The 5,000-nt window shown below is 34.9% G+C and overlaps 1 protein-coding gene across 1 annotated transcript in view; it reads left to right on the top strand.

The window, feature by feature from the left end:
- LOC143017433 (carbohydrate sulfotransferase 11-like) overlaps window positions 1-5,000 on the top strand; it is a 50,851-nt gene that overhangs the window by 4,517 nt on the left and 41,334 nt on the right. The gene's annotated exons all lie outside the window — the stretch shown is intronic.

The raw sequence follows: 5,000 nt of genomic DNA, 5'->3' as shown, positions 1-5,000 counted from the left end.
GGTATCATTGCACGAAATCGTGCGGTTTGCGGTGCCGGTTGGTCGGACTGGCGCTTCCGTGTGTGCTAACGACTGAACCGCCGTTGTCCGGTTGTATATGCTACGCAAGGTGCAACAGATGTTCCTGTATGTTTTCCCACTCAGATGCTTGCATGTAGTGCAGAGATCTTTGATATTTAATATCTCCTATGCTCTATTATTTGTGCATTTGTGCATTTGTGGGTATATATGGCTTTCTTACATTCTACCATTTTTCCTCTGTTTCCTTACTGATATAGTTGTGTGTAATATATCACCGTCATACATTTTTTGGTAGGTGCCCTTTTTTCATCTATATGGTGCACGAACGCGCTGGTTTACACGGTTGGTTGAACGACATCGGCTCTGTGTTCTTGATCCCCCCTTTTAGTCTTGTTGGCAAACTCCTATATGTTTCTCCAATATAAACATTTATCACAACCTACAAGGGATTCTATCAACTAAACTGTTGGTAATAATATATTATTTTTCCATCTTTGGTTTTATGATGTCCCCGATTTTCTTTCCTGTTGCGTCACATAGCATAGAAACGGATAGTTTTTGAGTGTCTTAAATTCTTTACTTAGTGGCGCAGGCCAAATCAGAAGTGGGAACTACTTACGTAGTTAATGTTTTTAAATGTTTTTTTCCTCCTTGTTATTCCTCTCCCTTACAGCTTGGGGCCTTCTTCCAAGGTGGGACTTGAGAGACCGGTAGGGAACCAAGACCGTAGGGAAAGCCAAGTTTTCTGGGAAAGTTTCGGTGACATGATGTTGTTAATTCGTCATGGAGGAATTCCAGGCTCATGCATATCTTTGTGTGCTCGGAGTGCTCATGAGTGAAAGAAGCCCATGACTTCGCCGGTCTGGTCTCTTTGGTGTTGGTGTGAGCACCTGAAAAAAACTAATATATGTCATCTTTTGTGGGTGGGTTTCTATTACATACTTTGAATTTGAATTGACAGTACTATTTTACTCTATGATTAACTGTATCTAGGATGAACGGTAGGGACCCCATTTAACCTCTCGTGTTCTACTGTTTAGTTGGGATCCTGGAGATGGACCTTGGTTGAAGTTGTAGATGGATGTCATCAATGTTGGTTGGTCCTTTGGGGGAGAACGAGATGATTATTATACAGTCATCTACGTACCTAGTACCATTTGCTGTTATTTGGGATTATCTTAATATATATTCTTCTTGTTCAAGTGTCTCCCATAATAAAGAGGCATGCGCCTACTGCACTTATAGGGGATCCATAGGCAAACCTTCTCGTTGGTGGATAAAAAGTTTTCCGGCGTTGAAAGGAAACAGACGCACACTTATAAGCATATTTCAATACATAGTTTTATATATACGTCTCTCTTATTAAATAGGAAAGGTCGTCCGCGTTGATGTGTGTCAAGACTTTACTTGATAGCAGAGATGGCATTTTGTATTAGAGGACATTAGTAAATAAACTCTTTAAAATCATAACTTACCATACTACCCTTTGTCTTTTGAAATCTATTTCCTTTAATCTATTTAATTAAGTCGGACGAGTTTTTAAGTGTGCCTCACTGATTTTACCAATCTGATTGAGAGATAGTATGGTTTAGCAAGATGTTTAGCTAACCTATGGGGGCGCAGCTGTGTGCCAATATCCGGAGGTTAATGGTCTGAGTACCTCAGGCTTGTGTGTGTCCTTAGGGTAGGGAGGACCTCACATGATTGGATGGGGTTGGTTACTTGGATATTGCCTTCATGCTTTCCGTAGGGGGATAGAAGAAGTATATTATATGTGGCGTTTTTTCCTTTATCTGTCTCGGTTATTTTTTACTGAGCTATTATATCCATCGCCTTTTGCTTTGCCTTTTGGTTGGATTGAATAACGTCATTGGCCACATCCATCCTTTAGCTTGTTGGGTCAGTTTTTTTTTGTGGTTCTTGTAGTGGTCTGAAGGTGTTCCCTTTGTCCGGAGAGCCGAGTGAAGAGGTGCATGGGTCTTTCCCTTTTCATGAACCTGATGTATTTCATCTTGTGTCCGAGGAGAACGCGATTACCACCCACCTTTATTGTTCATATATAACTATAACTACGTAAAGCAGATTGGTTTTAGATTGATCTTAGTTTGGGGGGGAAATGGGCCGGTATTGTGTTGGATCTTGATCCGCGGGAGCTCGGACACAAACAATATGACACTTAAACGACCTACAGAAGACCATATAAACAAACTGAACAACACGCAACAATAGCTAAGGGGAATAGCCAGGTTAAGAGGCCAATAAATTAATCAAGAAGCAAGGACAAGCCACTCAGGAAAAATTACTCATGCTTGACCCTGTCCCTGTATACCCTCCTTTCTCCTTAATATTTTTTTTGTATGTATTTAATACCAGTTATTACTGTAATGCAAACCCATCTCTTTCTGAAGAACATCTACTGTATATACGAAGCATAACATAGTGCGAGTGCGAATAACTAGTCAAGAAATAAACTCCTACTGTTCTACTGTGTTTTGTTTTCCCCTCTAACTCCTCTTACAAAACTGGTCCAGGATATGTCAGGATGTTGTATTAATAAATATATATATATATATATATATATATATATATATATATACACACACGGACGTACATAATACATATATATATTACATACATATATATATTATAATATATATATATAATATATATATAATAATATATATAACGTACATATATATATTTACATATATATATATCACGTTACATATAAATTTATATAACGTATATATATATATATATACATATATATATATATATATTGATAAAATGTTTAAGACAAATGAGAGAGTTATAGGTGGGGAAGGGTAAACGAAGATGGTGCTAAGAATACAGTATACAATTTATTGTTCATCACGTATCGGTTATATATATACGCCTTCCTCAGAGAACTTGTTACAGAACATATTGGTCACAACATTTAATATACCCGTTATGGTGGGAACTTGTGAAGCTTCGAAGGCTTCACATATTCCCCCACTCGGGTTTAAATATTGTTGTTTTGTGTTGTTTGAACCAAGGATGTTTGACCACAAGATAGATCGTTCTTTCTGTTAACATATCTTCTGAGGAAGGTTATATAACCGAAACAACGTATATAACAAGACCGTCAAGTACAATTATAATAAATTTGTATTTTTTAGCCATCTACGTTTACCCTTCCCCACCATAAATCCCTCTCTCATATAACGTTCTTATATATATATATATATATATATATATATATATATATATATTTTATATACTATACGTACATACTATATATATATAAGTACATACATATATATACGTACACATATATATATATATGTATATATACGTCACACACACTCATATATATATATATATATATATATATACGTACACACATACACATATATATATACATATATATATATATATACATATATATATATATATATACATATATATATATATATATATATATATACCTGCATGCATATACATATATATATATACATATATATATATATATATATATATATATATATACGTAAATGCATATATATATATATATGTATATATATATATGTAAATAAATATATATATATGTATATATGTATATATATATATATACATATATTTATATACATATTTCTATCTATTTATTTATGTACATATGTATGTACATATATCATTGTTGAAGGTCTCGAGATGGAGTTTTCGGCCTCTGAAGGCACTGGCTTGTGTCGTTTTCGTACCTCGTGACCTCGGCGAGTCGAGGCAATGCTAAGTCGAGGCCGCTCTATTTTCGTGATATATAATTTTTACTTAGTTACCTTTTAAATAATTGCAGACGTTTTCTTAGAAATATCCTTCGAGAGTGGTGTCATATCATTTGATAATAATTGCCTACATTAGTCTGTAATTTTGTGGTTTATTTACATATTTTTCCACAGTTTTTCCAACAGTAATTTATTTTTACGTCATATTTTATGCTTGCATTATTGTGCAGTTCCACGTTTTCTGCGACTTGCCGCTCGTAATGTTAGCAGACAAAATAAAAACCTTTCACCGCGTCGACTTCTATCCCAACTGCTCCTAACGCACTGAACAAAGTCTTTTACTGAGTTTGAGTTATTGGTGCACTAAAATAACATCATGATCATGTTGTATAGACACGGTAAAGGAAACAAGGACTGGAGGTGAAGCCGTAAGGCGTGTATATAAACTCTGTATGTATCTAGTATGCTTATTCCTTTGAGAAAGTCGATAGACGAAATGTTAGGAATAAAAGCTTCATCTCCAGTCCATGTTTCCTTTACTGTGTCTATACAACTTGTTCACATGGATTTTCATCATGAGCATGTCAAGTGGGCACGTTCTTTACGTAATACTCATGTATAGTACGTACCACTGTACTGTACGATGTGTTGCAACGTTATCTTTTCCTTTTATAAATTTTGCTTGTGGAAAAATATCGAAGGGCGAATACAGTGTTGTAATGTAACTAAATACAAATACTCAAATAATGTAATTTAGTACAGCTCTACTACCTTTTTTTAAGTATCTATTTGCTAGTGATTTTAGTTTTCAATTTGATAGAATTTTGTATTACTTTTACCTCATTGCATTTAAAAACAAGTAAATCTTCAATCGTTATACTTCTATATAGTGCGTTTCTATGACAATGCCAATCACAACAGGGCAAACGACAAAAGCATGAATCGTGATGACCAATTCCACATTTATCTGCGTTAGGACTAATTGAATGCGTCCTTTCATACTGATCAACCAAGTTTGGTGTCACATTGCCACCATTCTCTATTGCACTGTTGTGGTTGTCGTCTTGTCGACGATAAAATCGGCGGTGAATGCAGAATGTGGACATATCTGATTTTTTTTTTTTTTAATAAAAGAAGACTAGAGAAATGTATTTCCATCAGTATAAGAGCATATAGAAAAAGTAGGATATTACTCGTACCAAATATATCTTGTAG

This window comes from Oratosquilla oratoria, chromosome 3 (genome assembly GCF_046742065.1).
Source record: "Oratosquilla oratoria isolate Oo_2021 chromosome 3, ASM4674206v1, whole genome shotgun sequence".
NCBI lineage: Eukaryota > Metazoa > Arthropoda > Malacostraca > Stomatopoda > Squillidae > Oratosquilla > Oratosquilla oratoria.
This window is presented reverse-complemented; position numbering and strand designations above follow the sequence as displayed.